This window comes from Etheostoma spectabile, chromosome 12, assembly GCF_008692095.1.
Source record: "Etheostoma spectabile isolate EspeVRDwgs_2016 chromosome 12, UIUC_Espe_1.0, whole genome shotgun sequence".
NCBI lineage: Eukaryota > Metazoa > Chordata > Actinopteri > Perciformes > Percidae > Etheostoma > Etheostoma spectabile.
Genome location: NC_045744.1, coordinates 22,638,412 through 22,663,976, shown reverse-complemented (window position 1 = coordinate 22,663,976; position 25,565 = coordinate 22,638,412). Strand labels below are relative to the sequence as shown.

The 25,565-nt window shown below is 41.2% G+C and overlaps 1 long non-coding RNA gene across 1 annotated transcript; it reads left to right on the top strand.

Moving 5' to 3' along the window:
• The first annotated feature begins 8,926 nt into the window (after positions 1-8,926).
• LOC116699681 (uncharacterized) lies at positions 8,927-23,994 on the top strand. The gene is made up of 3 exons (XR_004334480.1): positions 8,927-9,042; positions 9,205-9,209; positions 23,984-23,994. It is a non-coding gene; the product is annotated as an uncharacterized LOC116699681 (long non-coding RNA).
• Positions 23,995-25,565: the final 1,571 nt, after the last annotated feature.

Below are 25,565 nucleotides of genomic sequence, written 5' to 3'. Positions count from 1 at the left end.
TCGACGGCTCATTTTTTGTGACAATAAAAAAGAAGAAGAAATGAACTGAAAACGGGTCAATTTGACCCAAGAAGAACATGAGGTTTAAGAAAGTTCCCAGATAGCACATCACTGTCACATTACCAACCTGATATCACAGAACTACGTGAAATGAACCCGGCCCCAGATCTCAAAATCTGTGGCAGTTTCACAAATGGCAAAAAAATCTGGGATGGGCCCATGGAACAGTTCAATGAAATAAACATTAAGTTAAGGAACAGCTTGTTGGTGGGCTAGCGGTTCCGTGACCCGCAGGAAGATCGGGACGGTTGGGTTTAGGAAAAGAAGACAGCGATTTTAGGGGACATTATACCTGGGACATGATCCCAGGTCTCTCAGGTGAAAGTCCTTTCTTTTGCTCCATTGTCACAAGATTTTTATCTGGATTTTCTCTTTGGTTTTTACTCTGTTACGAATGTGACTTAAAATGTAGTGCAGTACGTTACGCATGCTAAAAAAAGCACTTCAATGCAAGTCAAATTGAACTAAGCATTACAGAAAATGTACATATTTAAAAAATAAAAATAGTAATCTTTACTCAGGTGAACTAGAAAGCTCTAAACTAAATATTCAAAGTAAAGAGAAATAGTAACTAAAAGAAGAAAAGCTAAAAGCAATGAATAAATGGATATGATGGATGGATATGTTAAATCACATAAAAACATTTGGAACAAGACTGGTGTCTTGAAACTTGAGTTTATCATTGAGAAGGCCCCGGACCCCCCACAGACACTGATTCTTAAATTGTAACTACCGTATTTTTTCAACCTGGACCCTATTTTCTTATGTTTTATTGTCTGAGTGACTGATGAGATCAACAATCTTTGACATTGGTCCAACTTTAAGAAAGATCGCTGCAGTCGGCAGTGGAGAAACAAGCTACAATGGAAGTTAATAGGGCAGTTGTCCAGTTTGTATTTACCTTCACAAAAGTGCTCGTTTTGCCACTGACAGACTCAGATTAATGTTCTAAGTGTCTGACAACATTATGGAAAGTATCCCTTCAGAGATAAAACTTTAAAACCTCTTTGAGACCTTTCTGTTTAACAAACAGCTCTGAAGTCGCTAGAGATAAACCCACCAGGCTCCATTTAAAAAAGCAATACATTTAGCGTGTACAGAGCCAACGTATACTTCACATGTAAATCAGTAAACTCTGTTTATTTCAACCAAAACTAGAGTTGCGATGGTTGGGAGAGTGGAAAGATGACCCAAAACAGCTTTTTATAGTTTCTTTTGGTTTCTGATGACTATAAATGATGTGTATTTTCCGATGCTAAAATGACAGTTTATTTACATGGAGTCTGGTAGTTTTTTTATTAAAAAAAAAGATCTTACTCTTTAACAGTATGGTTGACCTCCTTTGAAATCCTTTCCATAATGTTGTCAGACACTTTCAAAGGGAAAACGAGCACTTTTGTGAAAGTAAATACAAGCCGGACAACTGCCCTATTAACTTCCATTGCAGCTTGTTCTTCCTCTGCCAATCTAGCTTAATACTGGACCAGTGTTAAAGATCTTTGTTCCCATCAGTCACTCAGACACAAAAACATAGAAGGTTGAAAAAAAAGGGTAGTTACCCTTTAAACCCCCCCCCCCCCTCCCCAAATAAATATTCAATATATTTGTTTGTATGTATGCACCAACCACCAAGGCAAATTCCTTGTAAGTGGAACTTACTTTGGCAAATAAACCTGATTCTGATTCTTCTCTGATTGGGCTGTGGGGCTGTCCGAGAAAAAACACTGATCTATTTGAGACTCAGGTGTGAGTTTAGTCTTCATGCTGGTGTTTTGCATCTGCGTCTGTGAGCCTCGACTCCACCCTCCGTCATCTAACCAGCTAATCCCCACGGATTCATCAGCAGCTCCCCACCTGACTCTGAAATGTCACGCAGAGAACAGACGTACTGGAGGGAGGAAATGAGAGCAGATAGAGAGACAAAGGAGAAAAAGTACTGGAAGTAGAGCTGGAGAATCCTGTCCATCTTTAATTAACTATTTCAAACATAACACATAGATAATAGTGCAGATTAATTATAGTCTTCTCATCTCTCTGTGTTTAATTAATTCAGCGACACATACCGCACAGTTTGACTCTGGCCTGAACCCAAATCTGTTGGAGGGAAAATCCAACATGAAGGACCTCATACCAGTGTTTGTGCAGATGTATACACAGTAACTACCAATTGCTTTGACATTGCGTCTTATTTTCAACTTTGGAATGTGGCAATCCAGTGCAGACTGATTTCTGATGAATTACAATTGACAAAAACATAAGCAGAGGTTTTGCTATAGTTTCTTATTTCAAGCAAAGTTTGAGTTACAGGTTATTTTTCATGCCTGAGGAAAGCAACGGTGGTCTGAAAAGCTAATACATTTTTTTTTTTTTTAACTTCAATGATCTCAAATACTAACACTGAAAATAGTCTACAGTATTTTACATGCAATCTAAATTCCTGTTACATATCCTTGATATGATCTTGCAAGTGTGTGTGGGGGGGGGGGGGAAATCACCAGATGCCTCCTGATACAATATCACCATGATACTCATGCCACGATACAATATAATTGCGATTTTAAACATATTGCAATGTTCATGTCTTTGTTCATCTTACTTCAGTTTTATTGCTGCGAAATGGGACAAACTGACCAACGCATATGTTATAAAAGATCGATACTTGGCGCCTGTGTATTGATACAGTATTGCCACTGACAATAATAATACTATGCTCTATCGATTCTTTTCTCCCCACCCCTAGCTGCGAGTAGGATCGAGCATAACATCTTCCTCTGTGTAATGGTGGGCAGAGGTGGCCTAAAGAGAAGAGAGAAGTACAGTCCACTCTCATTAACACCACGGAGGTGCCCTGAGCCACTGAGCAAGGCCCTTGACCCCCAAAAATAAGGCTTTCAGTTATGAATGCAGAACTGTGTGAAAGTGACAGTGTAACAGAATTTGTTCTGGATAAATAAGACTAAAAATAATACAAAGAATAAAACATAATACACAAGAAGTTAGGTTAGGGTGGTGGATGGCTCCAACTACACAGGACTTTTACATGCGTGTCACTGAAACATACAGTCTGTAACTCCACCCAAAATCTTTTCCTAAACCAACCAACTGTGTCGTTCTTGTCCCGTGGTCACTGAAATGTAATGTTTTTTAACCCCACCCACAGTCTTTCCCTGACCCTAAGTGGTTTCACCCTGCACGTTGAAAAATGATGCCAGAGCGTCGTAAAGGGACACCAAGAGTCCCAACAAAGCGCGTGGAAAATAAAGGAGACTTTTTGCATCAGTACCAAACCTGATGCACCTGACCGGGGCGAGTGAGAATGTGCTTTGCACATAGCTTACCTGTTTGAATGTATGCAATAAAATAAGTTGCTACTGGATGAACTTCGTGTCAGCACATGAATTTATCCACCACCATGCCTCGCCTATACAACTGTCACAGTTTCACTCGCTGCTTGGAGAAAAGAGAGACACGCTGGTTTGAAAACAACTTGCTTTGAGGGAGCACCACAAGTCCTCATTACATTCACGGTTGAGGCAGAAATTCATGTGATCCAGCATGATTGTGTCAGACAGCGGGGCTGGTGCAGTGCGGGTGATACTGCGTAGTTCCCCAGCTGCTGGCTGATGGAAGACGTCAGCAGAGATGGCGCCAGCAAATGATCCCTTACACAGATGGACAAGAGAGCAGGGGTGAAACCACGATCTTTCCCTCTGTCTCCCCATTTTACACTTCTCCTCGTTCTCATTTACATGTTAAAGAAGCTAATTCAGTTTGCATTTTTAAATGTAGATTGAAAACCCACTTCTACTCATTTCACTATAGTCAACCATACCACACCATCCTTTCTTCATCCTTCACTAACAAACCTTTTGACTTACTGTCTTGTGTTGCTGGTTTTGTATTGTTAATTGTTACTGCTTAAATGCTGTACAATAGTTTTGTAGCTGTCCATGTATTTCGGTGTTCCTTTGAATGTAAATTGCACTGAGACAATCACTAGTAGTGATTTTACACTTTAAATCAATTTGATTGACTAATGATTGACCAAAGTAGGTCAGCGTGACTGTCATCCATCCATCCATTCATCCATCCATCCTGCAGAGGAACACAACACCCACTGCTGCTGTCCATCACCCACTGATTGGTTTGGCTTTGTCATAGCGTCTGCCAATCACTTTGCCTGCATCGACCTACTAATCTGTCTGTGTGTCACTCAATCTGTACATGTATGAATGAGTTAGGCTGAGAAACTCAATGTATCTTTACTCTAAAACCAGATGAGGTGGACTGTGTGACTTTTTTTTTTGTCATTTTGGAGGAATATCTAAAAACACTCATTATTTGCATTTCTGGTGAAGAAACTAATTAATTACCTAAATTGTCACAGTTTGTGTGGAAATAGAAGCTGCTGGTTATGTTGCAAAAATGAGAAAAAATAGATCTGCAACATCAAAAATGTGAAATAATAGCTGCAGATATACAGCAGATACATGAAATGAGCAATCATGTTAAGCTCACCTAGTCAATGTCTATTTGAAAGCAAAATAAATACTGTTTCTCTCTTTTTTTAACAGTGCTTTGATTAGAAAGGTTCTACATTATCATATTCACCGGCCATCCAACAATGAAGAGCTCAAAAATCCACTTTATTCAAACGTGTGTGTTTGTGTGTGTGTGTGTGTGGATGTCCTTGACTTATCTTGGCTGGTGTTGAAAAAATCTGTGTTGCCTATTGCTCATCAGGAACCATCTGTGGTGATAACAGACTTACTGTGGAACACGGTTACACACACACACACACACACACACACACACACACACACACACACACACACACACACACACACACACACACACACACACACACACACACACACACACACCCTATATGCTCAGCCGCTATGGGGTGCTCTCTTAGTGACTCGGCCCCTCCAAGGTCTCTCCCATTATTAGAATTTCCTGTTTTTGTGCAACGTTTTCACACTTTTACAATTTTTGTGGTAGCATGTAAGGCAAGTGACTTGGGGCACACTTAATGCAGTGTTTTAAGGGTTTCTATTTCAAAATCCTCAGATGGGAGCCAAATCGTGGAGTTTGCATGCACACGCCCGAGCGTAATGTGTAAACTGTTCCAAAACATGAGACTCTCGCCGTTCCTTGCAGACACAATCCAGATATCTGAGCACAAGACAAGGGCTGAAAGGAAAGCAGAGGGATGTGTTGCATTTGCAACATGGACCAAAGTTGTTGTAGAGAAAACAGGCTATAAATATAAAAAAACAAATGGAAAGAGGCTATTCTGTGAACATGTGCACCATCGACAACATTGCCTAAGCACTCACAAAGAAGCCACCACCAACCTGTCAGGCTTGTTTATGGCAGACATCCAAAGATTCTTGCGCATGTTATTATGTCATGTACCGTGACACTTTTGAGTGTGACTAGACTGGACTCAAGAGATTCCTCCTCGTATAAGATACGATTTTCTGATTTTTGTACTCTAGTTGTGTAAAAACAAATTAATTCTTCACCTTTTTATTAATGTATACCTAAGCATACAGTACATGCATATATACATAGTTACACGCACATACACACCTTTCCTCTGTCAAATGTAAGTAAAGCGGTGATTTTGTGGTGCATTTATAACAGTCCTGTTAGTTCCGATTAAGGCCTGGGGGTGGGGCGCATTAGTAGGGGGCACAGTCTGTCTACTGTTTATAGTTCTAGGTCTGATTTGAACATTCATTCTTGCTTTAGGTAAGGAGAGTTTTTTGTCTGTCTATATTCTCTCCCCATCTCCCCATTTCGCAGTAAGGCTTTAACATCTGACACCCAGCACCTTACTGATCAGCTGTCGCTGCCAGCCTTCAGAATTTTCCCAGCTCTCATTTGCCTAAAGGCACAGATCATGTTTGCTGATGTTCTTGTTCATCCGCCCAAGGCAGTAGAATAATACATGAGTTGGAGAGGTCCAAATCTCCGCTAACAGCTTATTCAGTAATCCCAGATGTGGCTGAGATCAACATTTGCAGCATGTGGAGCTTCCATCTCCATCTCTCTCTGCTTTGTAAAAAGCTCCCATGCTGCTTCCAGGTCATTCTGCTGGTAGTGAAACAGAGGGCATGATGGGTGGTGAGAAAGGTTAAGCACTTTGTGTGGGACCACCAGGTGTTGGCAGCAGGGACCTCACCAATTATCTTTCAAATTTGGCCCATTCAACAATAAAGATGAATCCTGGAAGTAGATTTAGTAGAAAAAAAAAATCAATTGAAAATTAATCACTTGAAATGCTCTATGAGACACTTCCAGGGTATACTACAATTATCAGAGATATGGCTTGTTGCTTTTTTCCTTAAACCGCCTTCACTTACTTTATAGTATTTAATAAATGTCAACCCATGTTTATACCAAACCACAGACCAATATATGTAGTTAGGCTATAAGACGGACCCAAAACTGCAATAACATTTGAAAAGCAAGAGAGCCAGAGTTTCTCCAGAGGATAGAAGGGTTCGTGCCTTCGTCGAAGCAAACGTCTTCTGGCGAGGACAGGGGAGTGTCCCCGAATGGTTGTTTGGCAGAAAAGTGGGGATTCTTGGCTGTTAGCTTGTCCAGGCATGATGCTCGTCTTGAATTCTGATTAAAGCCATTAGACTACACAATGTCAGCCAAAAATAGCCTGATCCAAAAAAATAAATCTTCATCAGGAACGAAATTGGTCTTTTTATCCTGTTGGGTGTGTCAGTGTCCAAAACAAACCAAATCTACATGTTGGATGCCTCGTAAGGCCCTGATAAAAAAATAAATAAAAAAAGACTAGCATGCTCAAATTGTTTGTCACTTTTCTTACCAAGATTGAAAATGTGCTCCAACCAAGATGCTTTGGTTGTAAAAAGATCAAACATCAAAAAAAGCAACCGCAACATTGAAAAAGTGACAAAAATGTCGGAAAAAGCGATAATAATGTTGAAAAAAGTGACCAAAACGTGTTTTTGTTTTCCATGGTTGACGGGAAGACAACATAAGGGTTGAAGAAATGCCAATCCTGTGAGGACTAGCCAGACCCTCCTCTGAAGTGCTGTGAAGGAAGGTCTGGCTATGCGGGACTACAGAAAAGGAAGCTTTAGATTATATCCAGTCATTGGTATCCCTGCTCAGTAACACAACTAAAAATGGTATTGATCACAATCTACATGGCTGTGTGTTAGTAAATGGAAAAGTGTGACAAGTGCTGGATATAAAAGATTGTCTAGACCAAGATGATTGGTTCAAACCTGTAGCCTTTTACAAGGAAGATCTGATTCCAGTAATCAACTGTGACTCCATTTTTACTTCTGCTACTAAATAAAAAAATCACACAGTACATTTGAAAGGAACAATGCTGGCTCTTTCTGCTTCTTGATTGATTGGTAGCGCGCTTTCACTCCCATTAGAAGCTGGCATTTTCTATTATGTATTATATATCTATAACCAGAAACACATCCTGACAAAACAGCCGAAGGAAGCCACACATGAGGCTACTGTGTAGAAGAGAGAGAAAGAGGTGAGGCCGGGGGGGGGGGGCAAGTCATGCATCACAAATCATCTTTTTCCAGGCCTCACAGAGTCAAACAGTCACAGGTAATAATGCAAATATGCTCCCCCCCCCCCCCCCCGGCTTCTCCACAACCCTGTTCACTGCATTAATATTTGCAAACATTCCCCCTGTGAAAAGCCGAGTCTCTCCAAATGTGTGAATGCGAGTTAGTTCAGACTCAGCACAGGACAAGAATGGGAAACTGCTGATGCAGTCTGAGGCTTCCGCTCAGGAGGCTAAAATTAGAATGAGTTTTTTAAGGAAGTTTGCAAACATTAAACAGCTGGTTTCTGGGTTATTATGCAAAAAATGCAGCTGTTTGTTAATCTGTTTACCACAAAAAGGTGCAGTATGCTAGGATTATATTCTAATTTGGTGATTCCACAAGTCATGATTGGGTCTTTCAGTCGCTAATGCAGCAAGTAGTGTGCCTAGAGATGAGGAAAGTGAGGCAGCTTTTCAATAAGGAGGAAATAGAATGAAATTGTAAAATCAATTAATTGTTCATTAAATCACGAAAATAAATGGTGTGTGTGTACGCGTAGGTACGCAAGTAGGTACACTCAGAGGTGCTGTATAGCAGGGAAAGGTTAGGACAATTCCAAGGGCCCATGACCGACAGGGGCCCCAAAAAATAGGTAAAAACTATACAAAATTATAAAACTGACCCAATATGATTTTTTGTCATGGGGCCCAAAATTCCTGGTTTTCCTTCTCCGTGAACAACAGGAAATCAAGGATAGGGTTAACAGCTTTCCGAAGTGGTCAGAAAATACGGTGGAGACACTTTTATTCCCTCCACCGCTGGAGTCGGTACTCGCTCCGAAGCTTATCCCCGTGACTCTCTCACTTGCTCTACCACACACTCCCCATGCACACGCACACAGCCCAGCTCTGCTGTTCTCTTGAAGGGATGCTAGAACCCCGAAAACACACCAGCGCACAAGTAGAAAGCCTTACAACGGCACAATTTTCCCAGTAATAGTAATAGAACTTTTCCTCCGTTGATTTGCCGGTCCAGTCAGAGAGACTGAGGGGAGATGACCCAACGTTGATGTTATTTTAAAAGGTTTAAAGATTTGGAGTTTTGGGGTTTGGAACACCCCAGAGGCCACTACCTCGCTCTGCTCCACCTTCGTAAACACCTTCCCGTAATCAACAGCAACGTCATTAAGTCGACCAGTGTGGCGTGGACTCTCAGTTTTGGATTTCCAAGGGGTGTTATCAACCGGTTACACATAGCCAATCAGAGCACATTAGGATGGGCTTGGCGCAAAGAGGGTAGTGCAAGCGCAGGGTTTGGTTCGGGGAAAAAAGGTTCAAAGGTTCGGCAGAAATCGAACCCCGTCCAAAAGCCAAATGTTAGGCCGAATCCAAAGCCAAATCCTGGATTCGGTGCATCCGTGAAACGTACTATCCATAACATTAGCTGTTAAATTTTATCAAAGAACTATTAAGCTATGAATGGTTTTCTTTTCAATGTTTGACTCTGTTTGCTTTTCAAAACCCTGAAAATATGCTGAAATGAAAATGAGCTATTAAGTATTCTGCTTAATTAGCTTCAGCTAAAGTCGGTCAGCATTATTGGCTCACTTGGCTTTGGAGAAGGCTTGTAAGCCAAGTCCCTGAAAGCCAGTAAACACAGATCCTGTCTCATCCTTATGTCTCCCTCACTGCCCCCTTTTTTCCCTGTTGTCCTTCCCTTGGTAGATTTAATTCCCCCCTCCCCTCACCCAACTCCCACTGCTCATTCAGCTCACAGCTTGTGATAGTCTGTCGGTGAGGGTGAAAATTGGAATGAGGTAAATGGGGGGAGTTGAGAGGTCAGTGGGGCTGGATGAGCAGCTGAGAACAAACTCAAAGACTCCCACTGCTTCTCTCTATTCGGCCCTAACAGCCAGAGACAGATGCAAATGGCTGTTACTCCCTGGCTGCTAAAACATCTCTCTAGTTTCTGGACAGGGACACAAATGAACTCCAGGCTTTAGATAGAAGTGATTTCAGAGACAGAGAATGGAGGGTCTGAATGTGTGTGATCTCATACTTCTTTTGAAAACCAGTTTTCAAACCTCAGCATGAAGACATGTTAAACAGCCCCGATTTCTGATTAAGGGAATAGTATAGGATTAGGACTTGGGCCCAGGGTTTAAGTGAGATTCGGGACCGGTTTATGTTAGGTCAAGCATAAAGTAAAGGAATACTACAACTAAATAGGGATTATGTTGTTCTCAATTACTCCCCTAACCTGAAATGCTTAATGAAAACAAGTTCATGCAAATTCGGGAAAGCCTTTTTAGCAATTACATTTGTTGGTATGCATCCATAGTTGAAATTAGGTGACAGTTTGGATTACATGATCATATGCTAAAGCAACAAGATGAGATGGCCAGACCAGATCAGTCTGGAATCTCTCAGTTTGGGATTTCCAAGGGGTGTTATCAACCGGTTATTCATGGCCAATCAAAGCGTACTTGGCGCAAATAGGGCGGGAAGAAATTAACGCCTGAGCCACCATGAAAATAAGGCTTACAGACCACAGCATGCAAAGATGAGTTGATGTATTAAACTTTTGTCAAATAATGTCAACAGTATGGCAAACATCTTTCTTTAAATTAAAATATACCATTGAGTTTGTTCAATACTCCCGCATAACGGTTTCAACAGAAAGCTGCAGCCATCTTGGTTGTTTTTCGTCCATGCCTTAACAGCACTCCTCCAAGTCCTGGTTACTCAACCAGCCTCTAAGTCCAGACGATGTCTCGTCCATCATCGTTGGCCAGTGGAAATCTGTCCAAAGCAAAGGGGGACCAGACGCCAGAGCAAATAAATCACAAATCCATCTGGTTCCCAGGCAAACACCAACAACCTATTCATAAAATTCTGAAAGATGATCGAAGAAGGTGCTTCAACTTTTACTGTGACTCAGCTGCAGGATGTGCTAAGTGGGGTAAACCACCTAATTGTTTGAAGGAAGTTCATCAACATCTATCTTGGCCGATTACGAGTCCCAGGGACAGCAACCTTTCAGTCTGCAGATGGTAATACTGTAGGCTATATAGTGCTGACTGGTTTGTCTCCAAGCAGTGCTAACTGCAGTATGAGCTAACACACCTGCCAAATGGTTTAACAGATCGGAATCCAATCCAAGGCAATCGACGTGGGCCTTGGGGTCACTTACTGTAAACCAGTCTGAAGGATGTTCAAACTCGCAATGCCCATACCAAGACGCTTGCGAGAAATTGCCCATGTGTAACTATGTAATTTCAGGCGATTTTACAGTACAAGCACGTCTTACCTTAGAGTGCTTGCTTGCGCTTGTGTAACCTAGTAAAATGTACGTGGGATTTATAAAACACATATGCATCCTACAGAAAAGGCTCTCGTGAGGCACATCTTCAGTTCAGTGCATTAGCACGGCATTGATTTTCAGAAATTCTGACTTCATGAAATTTTGACATGTACTGGGGGTACAGAGTAGAGGGTGACACTTTTTTGGGACACCCGCGTGTCACGGTAGTTAATCTGACTGTTTGTAATGTGATAGGGACGGACAGAGCGTTTAAATCACGGGGAGCCGGTGGGGGCGGGAAGGAGTCGGAAGATTTGCAAGGCATTTGGGTTTTGGAAAATAAAAAGGAATCTCAGAAATACGAGACAAGGGTCTAAGTTAAGGCCTGTGTGTGTTGTTAACTCAGCTGCAAAATGCAGTAATAGATCGCTATCTTCCGTCAAGGGGGCAACAGAGTCAGAGAACTTGCTTAGACAACATGAACGGGAGTGGAAAGGGATTCGGGAGTCTCTCGGGATCCCGCGGGACAGGATTTTTTGGGGGGGGGCGGTCACGTGATTGGGACAAGCAAGGAGTATTTTGGTAAATCCCGTGTCACCCTCTAGTACAGAGTAGTATTCTTGAGTGACCTTAATTTTTAAGTTTTTTTTATGAGTTTAAGAGTTTTGACCATTTTTATCGGTCATATTAATTTCTATCCAATAATAACATAGACCCAAGACCATAATTTGAAAGATCTGGGAACATTGTAAAACAACTGAAAACAAGGGTTAGCCCCACGTATTTAAAAAGACAGCCATGGTTACCCAACTGTACCCTGTAAACATCATTTTCAGTTTTTCTGTGCAAGGATCATAACAGACATTAACCCTTGTGTAGTCTTCCCGTCAAAATTAAAAATCAACACTTTTGTTGATGCTTTATATCAATGTTTTTAACTATTTCTTACATTTTTGTCCCTTTTTTTCAATACTTCTTATGCTTTTTTTCAATGTTTGTCACTTTAATGATGATTACACAACACTACGTGACACTAACTTCTTAACTTTAGTTTTACAGTTATTTTTGGAATTTATGGTCAATAAACCTCATTTATAGGAAATTACGCTTAATGTTTGAGTTAGAAAAGCAGAAATTAGAAATTATTTACACTAAAACTAAAGGAAAGGAGGAGGAGGAAATAGGGCAGAGAGGACAATACATACACACATACATACATACATACATACAGTACACATACACACATACATACATACATACACACCTGGACTTAAATTCACGCCTGGTCACTTTATAATAATTTTTTAAGACTGGACTAAACACTGACACTTTAATAATAATTTATGGTCTTTTCTTTGTTTATTTGACGAATGTTCTTATTGTTGTTATTATTTTTTATTGGTATTTTGTTGTCTTTATACTGTCTTTTTATCTATTTTTTATTTCTTTTTTTCTTGCTAAAACTGCTGCTGGAACTTTCATTTTCTTGCGGGAGTCATCCCAAAGGATCAATAAAGAGAAGTCTAAGTCTAAGTCTAAGTCTCTAAGTCTTAATGTACTGTACATATTAACATCATTTTCCCTGTGAATATAGTCCTAAGGAGTCCAGAAGCGTAGTTTTAAGACTTCTTAGTCAAATGTGCAGCATATTGTTACTGTCAGGGGCAAACCAATGTTTTTCAGGAAATGGAAAAAAAGGCAATTAGAACATTTTTATTGAGGCATTTTTCTCAAACAAAGTCACCTTGTCACTGTTTTTTTTAAACCCACAGACCGAAGTAAAGAGTGACCAATAGAGTTGATTCATGGGAAAAAATTGAAATGATGAAATGGAGATACTAGTTGTCTTCCCAACAGTGACAGCATTTAAAACGTAAGTATATCACCATCGCTTTGAATTCCAGCGCTCTGCTGCAGTTTTATGTAACATGCTACCCTGCTGCTTTCGTCTGGGATGGAGGGGAGAGCTGCTCTAGTTTTGGCTGATTGAAAAAAAGGACACATACACACAGTATAAAGTTCACACGCAAATGCACGAGCACATGCATACAGGCGCACAAACAGTCTTACATAACTATTCACTAAGCCTTTCTGGTTAAGTCATTCTATTGAGGAGTTAGGTCTATTGACTGGCTCTATTGATGTCTTAGAGCTCCTGCAGGTCCACAATAGCAGTGACACAAAAATAATCTTATACACACACACAAAGTGGATTATGAGTTAATGAACTTCTTTTGTAACACTGGACACACACACACACACACACACACCACACACACACACACACACACACACACACACACACACACACACACACACACTTTCTCCACCTCTTTTCTTTCTTTCGAGACAGTTTTAGCCGTCAATCACTTGTCTTCGGCTCAGTGTATTACTGGCGGAGGACATGTCTGACAGCGAGAAAACACATAAAATTATTGTAACACAACAACAAACACAGGTCACTGCCAAATCCTCCACAAGCCTGCGGGCCCTGTTCCATTGTGTCATCAAGCCGGTCATAAATCAATAGTATTATCCTGCCCGTGTTTATTAGCTGATATAAATCCATACTCATTTCATCTCTGCTGCTAGCAGCTCCATCATTATTCTGACAGTGACACGGAGGATTGTGACTCAGTGCTCATACTGAAACTTCAGTACAATGTTAATGAGGTCAAAGCAGCATTCAGATGAAATTTTAAATAGACAGGGAACTGCAGCCTCTGCATCAATCCCTTGTTTCAAGTTTTCAAAAGTGTTAGACATACTACAAATTGTATCTGAGTGAATTATTGCTAAAAAACAAACAAACACTTAAAATAAATGTAATGTTCCAAATGTGTGTCTTTGCAAGCTGTGTCAGAAGAGTTCTTTTTATATTTTCAGGCTACAAACATGTAGCTACAAAAAGTGATGCACTTTAATTTGTATGTTTTCCGCTTATTTATTGCTGTGTTGACTGCTGCTGTATCAGAACACTGTGGACCACATAGGGAGGTGGTCGGGATGAATGGGTGGGTCACAAAACACAGTGCTTTCAAGCCGGGGGAGCAGAGCCAGCGTCACGCAAAGACCTTTACCTAGGGAACGTGTTTTAATCCAAACCACAATCTTTTTTCTAAACTCTACTGGTCGTTTTGGTGCCTAAACTTCAAGCTATAGTGCGTAGTTTCTATCACCCCCCCATGAGGAATTTTAAGTAATGACAACAAAACTGTCTGCGCGTTCACATGATACAAGCCTTCCGTGATCGTGTATGAGTTTCTACAGGGAATGTCGCTGTTATAGATATAGTCATACTGAGAAATCCAGAGAGAGTTATGAGGAGCTGATTGGGCTTGGTTCTTTCGGTAGATTATTGTCAAGATTTCCAAAGAATGAGTTTACAGCATTTTGGTGTGGAAAGAGTACACACGGCGATACACTGGTATGAGCAAATTATGTTTAACTATGTATCTAGCTAATTAAACAGCTCGTGTTACTGTATTGTGTGAACAGTCAACTTCATTTAACACTGAACGTGGCGTTTTCTGTCGCAGGGTGCAAATGTTCCACCACAAAAACTTCCTTCCTGATACTATTCAGCAGAGCCACTGTCGCTGCGACTGGTGCTTAGAGACAAGACAATTGTAATTGGTTTAAAGAAATGCAAACAACTCCCAAATTTACGAATCCTACTATGGCCACGTCAAGACCCGCCCTTCAATAGCAGCTTGATTGGTTGGGGTTAGGCAATGACCTCGAGTGGTTAAGGTTGGGATAGCCGATTGGACAGGGGATAGGCCCTGTACATGTAAGCATGGACGCCTGGCCAATAGTAGTGTGTGAATGCTGTTGAAGGGCGGGTCTTGGCATGGCCTTAGTAGGATTCGTACATTTGCATCCTGGAATGTATGTGTGGAGAAGCCAGACCTTACGCCACAGCGCTGTGGAGATAGGTCTGCCAATGCGAGACTAGGCATGAGGTAAATATGTCTTCCTTAGGCAGTACATTTTAAGGTACATTTTCATTATAAAATTAAATTCAGATATGAATATGAATGCTAAGACAACATGCAAAAGGAATAACTATTTCATCTTTGTGAGAATAAAAACTGTCATTTTTAATTTTGGTTTTCAATGATTGGCTCGCCCTGGGAGCAGGAGTTCTCTGTGATATTGTGTGTTTGGTTCATTTAGTTGAATATTTTAATGGAATTGAGCAGCACTGAAAGGAAATACATTTTCCACATTTTATAGAGAAAAAAGAGTGAAAATGTTATGAATAGCCCCAATGTGTACACCACTGTTATTAAAATATTAACGTACAGAACACCCACTCAGAGATAAAATTGGTAAACAGCCCTGGACCAAAATCAACGGACGGACTTCTGGTTCATCGCCTCAAGGACTCAATTATGTTTTCAAGGTTGAGGGAAAAAAGAAATGATTTTCCAAAAAGGCAATCCATTATCTTGAATGTGAAAGAAACTCTGGCATCCTAACAGACTTTATCAGATTTTATCTTTCACATGCATATCTCTCAATGTTCTGATTGCTGCTCGGCATACTGCGTCCTACTTAATTGCTAATTTAATTTGCTTCATTTGAACATATTAATTCAATCATCCAACCGTTTTCAACACTGCTTATCCTCTTCAGGGTCCCAGGGGTCTGGCACACATCCCAGCATGCATCAGGAAAAAAGGCAGTTCATTTAATCAGTGGTATATAATTATTCAGTAGTCTTGATGATCCTGAGAGTTTCTCCCTGGCCTCTGGCCTGTCTTTAGCACCAGGGTCATACGCTGTTTTATTGATTTGATGGGAAATTAATAGACATGAAAGAACTGCAAATTAAAGGAGGCATCGTTTTATATGATTTTGTGAAAAAAAAAATGTTTATATATATATATATAAACATTTTTTTATTTTTGTATATATATATATATATATATATATACACTGTAGGTCAAATACATTTTATTTGTATTGTGCACTTTTCACATTAAGCAGGTCTAAACCATCTACCTATCTGTACAGGAAGGAATCTGTGTCCGTCCGACGGTGGTAAGTCCGGCTCGCTTTGCAAACACTCGTATCCAGCTCCTCTCATCCACCAATCTTCATCCACTTGATCCGGATAGGGTTTGGGGGTGGCAGCAGTCCTGTAAGGTGGACCCAAATCCCTTCCAGCTCACTCAACCAGCTCAGATCTGGGGTAATCCAAGCTTCCCAAGCAAGGTTGGAGTTAATATCTCCACTAGTCAGCTGGGTTTCACCGAGGCCTCCTCCAGCTGGACGTGCCGGAACACCTCCCTAGGGAGGCGCCAGGAGACATCCTTCCAGATGCCGAACTACTTCAACTGGCTCCTTTTGACACGAAGGAGCAGGGGCTCTACTCCGAGCTCCTCTCGGATGCCCTAGACACAATGACGGTGCCTCTGCAAAATAGCTTTGGAAAGGAACTTGTTTTGGTGGAACATGTGAATGTTCAAAATTTGAAAAGAAAACTCTGATTGGACAGACAGTCTAGCTAGCTGTCTGGATTTACCCTGCAGAGATCTGAGGAACAGTTAACCATAGTCCTCAGAAATCCACCGGAGTTGAATATGCCAACACAAAGAAAGCGGAAGGTAAAGGACATCCAGCCTAAAAAGAGTGACATCCGGCGGAATATCTGGCGGAACTGGAGCAATCCCAAAAGTGCAACGTTGTCGATATAGATTAAGAGATCCCTAGTGGTCACGATATTGACGCAGAGGTCCATGCTCAAGCCTGCCTCTGGTGCTAAGACACATCTCCAAGCATCTTCCTTTACTTTTCACCCTTTCTGTATGCCTAGACTACTTTTGTAGACCTAAAGACAGGTCCGCTGGCCAGTGGGCTATTTCACAAAACCTAAATAGTGGATAAAGCCGGTATTTTCCAATCATCCTGGCTAAATATAGCCGTGATTTAGTTTCATAAAAACAGTGGCACATAAATGACCTGGGAGATATTCATTCTGTGCTTCCAGTCTGCTCCAGACAACAAAAGTGAGTCCAACATACCCAGGGTATACCCAGGATATCTCTTGGTCATCTGGCTTCACTAAACCTAAAATCCATGATCACAATAAGCGGTCACACGACTGTGGTTACCAACTCGGTAGATCAAATCAGGGTTTTTCCAATCTAGCCATCAGTGCTTTCACATAGCGAGTGAGCATATGGCCATTCGTGGACAAGTCTACTGGCATCAGAGCAAAGGGCAAACTATAATATTAGACAAATATGGAGAAGTTACAACACTAATCCAGGCAAAAAGCAACACAGTTACAGCTGCCAAATGCAGGAACAACAGCTGACACTGTGTGAATGTGTAAATGAATAGGCTTACAACACTGTCAACTCAGGCACTCACTGTTTTAAATAGTCATATTAATTGTGACAAAGAAGAATGGCATAATTTTCCCTTTTTAAGATGTCTTGACATCTTGATGTCAAAACATTCGACACATGGAAAAAAAAAATGTTTTCCATCAAGAATGAACATTGTCTTCATGGATGAGGAGACAGCAGATAGAAGTTCTGTTCTCTGACTCAGTGCAGGACCATCTGGATGACTGACGTTCTCCAATTTATAAATGAGTAATAATATAATAATAATAGTAATAATGTGCTGTCCAGATTAAAGTTTAGACACAAACACTATTCAATTCTGTGCATTTCCTTCTAGCTTCAGAGTAAACCAATAAAAGACTAAAACAGTTCAAGCTGCCTTGAATATTTGTTGCTGCATGGATGAGACAATTTTGGTATTAATAGGGCGCTGTGAAACACCTATAGTTCTGTTCATTTGGCCAGGACCAAGTTGGTTTATTGTTGGGTTTTATTTTTTATAGTATTTAGCAATAAGGTAGATTTATAATAGATTTGTAATTGGTTGTCATTACAATTGAGATACTATTCTGTAAACATTCAGCAGATACCACGCAAAGTGCATAAATAACCAGAACTTTACGCATGGAGCAATTCAAAGTCCTAACATGGCAGTTTCTATGAGGATGAGACCAGCCAGGTGTGTCATCAGTAACTGTATTCATATATTCTGCAACTACCAGGTAAAAACATCTGGAGGAACAGATGGTAGTCACGATGATGCAAAAAGAGTAGATGTTTCTCCAAAACATACACACATGCACACACGCACCCGCACACGCAAACAGGAATGCATTTGCTTTATGTTGGCATATTAAACTTTCTGAGGACTATGGTTACCTGGTCCTCAGACCTCTGCAGGGTAAATCTAGACTGCTAGCTAGACTATCTGTCCAAGCTGAGGACTATGGTTACCTGGTCCTCAGATCTCTGCAGGGTAAATCCAGACTGCTAGCTAGACTATCTGTCCAATCTGAGGACTATGGTTACCTGGTCCTCAGGTCTCTGCAGGGTAGATCCAGACAGCTAGCTAGACTATCTGTCCAATCTGAGGACTATGGTTACCTGGTCCTCAGGTCTCTGCAGGGTAAATCCAGACAGCTAGCTAGACTATCTGTCCAAGCTGAGGACTATGGTTACCTGGTCCTCAGATCTCTGCAGGGTAAATCCAGACAGCTAGCTAGACTATCTGTCCAATCTGAGTTTTCTGTTGCATAAAACTACTTTTGAACGTACACGTGTTCCACCAAAACAAGTTCCTTCCATTTTGTGGCTCTGTCCGACTCTTAGTGCTGCCCAAGACGATTGTGTTTGGTTTAAGGGCTCTAGTCAGTGCCGTTGATCAAGGCCCTGGCTCAAATGTGGAGTTGGTCCCTGGGTGCTGAAAATGTCAGCCTACTGCTCCCTTGAGGGACGGGTCAAACAAAGAGAATGAATTTCGCTACATGTAAGTGTATGTGACAATAAAGTACCTTTACCTTTTTGTAAGTAGTTCTTTTTTACATTATGGTGAACTAGAGTGTGTTGTTGCAGTGTCTTGCCATTGAGAACGAGCTAGCATGCTAGCGCTAGCATGTGCTACAGGCTACAGTAATATATATATATATATATATATATATATATATATATATATATAGATATATAGATATATATATATATGACAAGATGTTTTTTTATTCCGCTTTTAAATCAACTTTAGCATGGGTGTGCCACTGTGTATGTATAAGTTGTAAGAAATGTAATAAATAGCTTTAATTGGTAGGTTTGTGAGAGATATAAGTAAGTCCTTTGCTTTTATTATTAGAAAAAATGTCTCTTTTTAAAAGGGAATCTGAGATGAATCTGTGCCCAGGTTCACAGGGGATGTTGACTACTTGCTAAATCACTACATTTGTTTTTAATTGAGCAGATTGATTGTAAAAGTGGAGATTAAATTGTTTGTTTACTGTCTAAAAGGAAGTTTTTCCTCGCTACTGTCGCACTAAATGCTTGCTCTTGGGGAATTACTGGAATTGTTCATAGCGTGGTCCAGACCTACTCTATCTGCAAACTGTCTCGAGATAACTCTTGTTATGATTTGGTACTATAAAATAAAATGAATTGAATTCTAGTTTAATTGTCAATCTTTTTTAGAATAAGGGTTCTTTGTTTGATCGCAATTAATTGCTAACATTAGCTAAGGTCTTAAGGCGAAAGACTGTTGATATTAAGTGAGGGGGAAATTCTGTTAAAAAATGTTTTATGATAATAAAGAGGCATTGTTAACGGTTTCATAAGCTGTTTGTGTTATTACATTACCTTGGTCACATAACCAAAAGATGGAATTCATTCAAAACTTTAATTTACCTAAACAATCCATCAATATATATTTTTAAATTTGACTGAAGGAGACAATTATACACTGTTAATAGCAATTCTTTATGAGTCAATCGTACAGCAACATTTGGAATTGTTCCAGCTCTACTGTCTTCCATTGACTCTCTTCTAATCAGAGACGTGGGTGTGCAGAAGAGAAACATCTCTCTTTTCTCTTTCTTAATATTTGTTTTTAAAGCTTGGAGGCGTCCAAATGTCCTCTGGTTGAGCGGCATCTGCCTCACCTGTGGACAGTCAGTCCCTGAAGTGTCCATCTGTCTCACCTTCTCCAGTTTCACGGCTGCTTTAGAACAGAGGATCATGTCTCACTGCAGCCATATGTGTGCCATTGATTCCTGCAGTCTCTCAGTCAGTTCAGGCACTTCGGTTGGACAGAAAGAGCTTCCAGTGTCAGCTGCTAATCAATGACAAATTGCCCTGATTTGACCTTAAGTGGCATCAATTTCTCTTTATTACATGTAGCAAACGCAGTAACGATGAGAAGACATGTGGCAGCAAATCTTGCTGATCAAACTTTGGCTACAGAATCAATCAGTAACTGAAGAGAAAGTGGCTGCGAGCGTCTTGTGAATGCCGAGTTCTAACATGCACAAAGGGTAGCCAATTGAGTGTTATTAATTTGTTGTATATGAAGATCCCTCATGACTCGAAATGTGACACCACATTCAGAAAATTCAATGCTGCTCTCAGATGGGTTCAAGTGGACTTACAAGTAGGCCTCTTAACACTTGAGTGGGGTCCTTTCTGGAGCAGCAGGTGTTCGTGTACAGAGCCACGACAAGAGGAAATGAAAGAGAAGAAGCCCCATGTAGTCTGGATGAGGATCATTTATTTGAAACAAGCTGGGAGGCTACGACTACAAGTTTCAAGTGAGGGATTTAAACATAAAATCTGCATGTAGTTTCCCTAAGTGTTAAGGTGCCAATCATTTGACACTTTTAAAAACACATAAAGTGTAAAGTTACTTGCAACTTGTGTGGGAGGGGTGCGGGTGGTGCATCATTGCCGAACGCTTGCATCACGTGGACAGTGGTGTTGTCATTACTAAGAATTCCTCACGGGGCGGCAGAAACTACGCGCTATAGCTTTGAGATCAACGTCCAACACGTTAAATGTAAATTTTTTCCAAAAGCTCCTGATACAAAAAACTGTTTGCACGTTCTCACTCCCAACTCGTAAAATACTGACGCTTGGCCATTGGCTCTCAGCGTCAGATACTGAGGCAAAAATCAACCATTAGCGTCTGTATGGAACGCATCGGGCAGAACAGCAGCTCACCCGCGGCGCTGTAAGACGACTTAGTATTACGGTAAGAGCGACAGTGGTAGAGAGTAGAACGAAAGACCCTAAAAGGATGGTTGGGGTGGTGGATGGGTCAAACAACTGATGGTTGGTAACCAAAGAGATTGGTGTTCATGTCCCGTTGTCACTGAAACGCACATTTTGTAACCCCACCCATGATCTTACTGTCCCGTACTTGACGCCAGGAGTCCTGACCAAGTCTGTCTAAATATGACACTTAAGGAGACTTTTTGCGGCAGTAACAAACGCCAAAGGCACCTGACCAAGCTTTTTGACGCGATGCGAGTGAGAATGTGTTGTCCCTAAACAAACTGTGATGCACGCTTGCTTGTCAGGAACATGACTCCAGGTATGTTGACTGATAGTAAGATACACCAATTGATTTAAGCGTGCAGGTGTTTTCATGCAGAAAGGGCTGCTGTTGCGGCTGCTGCTTGGCAACGTCTGTGTTCTGCATTTTGAATTGGGGGCAGCAAGTTACACCCCAGCTGCAGTGGCTCTCCTGTACCTCGGACCCTGCCAGCTTGAACCCCCCAGGCTGCTGCCATCCGCAGTATAACCTTATCTAAATAACTGAATAGAGTGGGTTGTATTTTCCGTTACAACCGAGTTGACTGCGTTTTGGTAAAACAAGCCGGAACAACCCATATTTCACAGGTTTGTAGTACCTGTAAGCAATAGTTGATACCCCATTACGCAGTTTTTTTGTGCATACAGTGAAACAATGTCCACACAGAGGTTAGACAGTGCTGTGTGTACCACTGATTTAATGAGACACGGATAAGACAGAAGAGCTAATTAACTGAATTTTACTACAGCTTTCCCTACTGATGCACAGAGCACCCATCTTGGATTGTGAGGTTGGCTTTGCTTGGGGTATTGTAAGGTTGTCTGAATTTCCGAGTTGGAAATCCGACTTCAGGGGACATTCCAGCTGAAATTTTCGACTTGAAACTCGGAAATTCCGATTTCTGAGTTGAAATGGAACGCGCCATGATACTTGGATTCACACACAATGTAATAACATGTTTCTTGGCCATTAACCCCAATTGTCTGCCAAATTTGTAAACTATAATCTTTTTAAAATCCTTCTAAATATGAGACAATTATGTAAAGCAGAGCAAAACTACTGTCCAACAAAAGAAACTGAGACCGCTCCAAAAACTTCATAACAACAATAAAAGCTGAAGGTTGAGCCCCTATATGGCATCTGTCTGCCATTGAGAGTGACAGACTTGTTTTAAAGTGTGTTGGTAATCAAATCGTCCGTCCCCCTCACCCACACAAACACACAGCCCACTTATCCTGGCTGTCAGTCAAAAGGCCACTGGGCATGCTCCGTAGCTGTCATTGTCCATGCTTTGACACCCGTAGTAGAATGCGTCATTGCAACGCACTCAAGACTGGTGACCTGACACCGCGTGCAAACACACACACACACACACACACACACACACACACACACACACACACACACACACACACACACGGTGTTACACAATAAGAGGGAAATTGATTCATTCAGTTGAAACTGGTGGGGATTCGGGGATTAGCAGGGATTTCTTTTCACTCTTTTGGGAGCACTGCTTGTGGAAAACTCAAATAATTGGAATGTGTAGACCCCCTGCACCCACCTTAAACCAGACCATCCACACACTACAATCCAGTATGATTGGTGGGAGCTGGCCAGTCAAACCGCACAACATTAATTGTGAAGGGAACTGTCTGTATGTGTGTGTGTGTGTGTGTGTGTGTGTGTGTGTTGTGTGTGTGTGTGTTGTGTAAGAGTGAGTGACTGTGATATTAACTGACATTGTGCTATGTGTTGTCATTATGAAACTGCGCTGTGACCTTAATCCAACGCCGCTAAAGGCACTTTGAAGCTTTCAGACCAACCTCGGACTGACTCTCGCTGCTGTCTCTTGAGGTCTCTCTCACTCGTCCTCTCTCCCTGTCCATCTGTTGCCCACTTTTCAATGGACAGTTTCAAGGCCTGCAGCATTTCAGAGGCTTTACACAGCTCTATTGTAACTTAGAAAGCTGGATTTAGACATTGAGAATGAGTGAAAAAAAAAAGTGAGGGAGAGCGAGGAAACCTTGAAAGACTGTGTGTGTGTGTGTTGTGTGTGTGTGCGTAGTTGCGTGCGTTTGAGAAAGAAATCATCCACGTAATGCCTCAATGTTATAATAATAAAAAAAAGCCACTACAGCTACAGGGGTATTAAAATGACACAAAAAGACTAAAATGAAACAAGTGGATAAACAGCTTAAGATAAAGGTTAAGGGCTTAAACCCCCTAAATGACGTACCCAAAAGGAGAAAACAAGTGGAGCGACAGGAAGATCAGCCATCCTGCAGATTAAAGTCTCTCCAGGTGGGATTACATTTTGATGCGCCTTGTTCTCTGAATGGTTCCCTGCCTTCACTGCCATGTCTACAATATCTTTGTCCCATTATAATTTGCAGTTTTGCAGTTTATGCCAATCCTGTTTTTTTATTTGCTTTCCAAAAAGTACACAAAGTATGCAATTCAATTCAATTTTATTAATAGTATAAATTCATAACAAGAGTTATCTCAAGACACTTTCCAGATAGAGTAGGTCTAGACCACAGTCCAGAATTTACAAGGACCCAACAGTTCTAGTAGTTTCCTCCAGAGCAAGCAACAGTGCGACAGTGGCAAGGAAAAACTTCCTTTTGGGAAGAAACCTGGGACAGACCCAGACCCAGACCCAGACTCTTGGTAGGCGGTGTCTGACGACCGGTTTGGGTTAAAATGAAGAGTGGCAATAACAGTCCCAAAAAATAGTAGTTTGTAGTAGTTCTTTTCTCTATGCAGACACCCTTCTGCATATACTTTCGGTCTGTGGCAATTCTGTCTTTGTTTGACCCCTTAATTTAAATTAAGATAAATGCTGGAACAATCATTAATATTTGAAACAATAGCGTACAATGGGCTTACAGTCCCAAACAGAGATATGGCCAGGCCGGCGGTAACTGATGGCAGGGTTGTAGTCGAGACCACCTTTGTCGAGTCCAAGACCAGGACTAGTTGAGACCAAGTCAAGACAGAGTCCAAAAAGGTTTGAGTCCAAGACAAGACCGAGTCCAGGACAGAAAAAAAAAGTTTTATGCATGACATTATCAAGACGATTGGGTTATTTGTTGATATAAAAGCAGAAACAGTGTCACAACACCCAGGATTTGTAAGAACAGCCATTCCTTGATATCATATAATCTAAAGAAAACAAAATCACATGTGGGGATACCTCATAATAGCAGTGTTACAAAAAACAATCCACTACTATTACCACTGCTCCAGTAGGTATAAGTACTGAGCATTTGAGCAACTACATGACTATATAACCTCACTCCAGATGTAGTGTAGAAAAGAAGTCACCAGTATTACTGAGTGTACCCATATGGTTGGTTTGTGCCTTCCCTGAACAAATTACTGTATTATATTGTTATTTGGATGTGGGTTAATAGGAAAGCCATGTATTTTCAGAAAACAATTCAGTTTGGTAAATCAACAATAAACAGAGTGTAATTTAACATATGTTCTTTTCATTTGAGACAAAGTGCAGAATTTTAATAAATACAATACAGTATAATAAATGAATCCATCAGGGAGTTGTTTAGGGAGGGAGCAGGCTGGGTCACTCTCACTCACACACACACACACACACACACACACACACACACACACACACACACACACACACACACACACACACACACACACACACACACACTTTACTCTAGGCGCTGGGGCAAAACCAATTTTTTACAAGATTATGATTAGCTGAGAAATTCCTAAGAACCATTTTTCTCAGTATACTCAACAGTGCAAGTATTTATAACACCGTTGTTCCATTGAAAACGCACAAATGTGTGTCTCCATTCCACAGACAGGGAGCGCTCTTGACCCCCCCCCCCCCCCACAGTCTCTGAAAGCACAACTAGTCGATCAGGAGTGGCTCAACAGGTAGATCTGCAGATAAACTCATCTTTCAGAATTTGACCGACCGGGTTGACACTTCCGCGTGAGAAATCGGGGTGTGGCGTGTGAGCGTGTGAAACCAGTCAAATGCGTGTGTCTCACGGCCAATGTGTGAGAGTTGGCAGCCCTGCAGATATGAGAGCAGAAATCCTCTTACAACAGGCTTCACGTGGGATTCATGAAACGTTGGTATAACACCAATAAGAGCGTAAGAATGGTCAACTTATTTTTTCTACATGTGACTTATTTGTCGGTAGAAAGAAATCACTTGTGGCCCTTAACGACAAAAGACAAAAACCTGAAGAACAAATAACAATGTTGTGCTTCTTCATGTTTCCTGTATTGAATATCATACATAACATCAAACACAACACTATACTTTTTGAAAGCGAGGAGTAATATCCCGTCTCCTCTGTGTCGCCCCCCCCCAGTTGGGGCTGTGCTGGACGCTGTTCTCTGGTCATGGGGTCAGCTGGCTCCGTCACTAGGCCTACATTTCTGGCCCCCTGCTTTCCTGCGCGATGTTGTGCAGAGCCATACAAGCTAAAACAATGT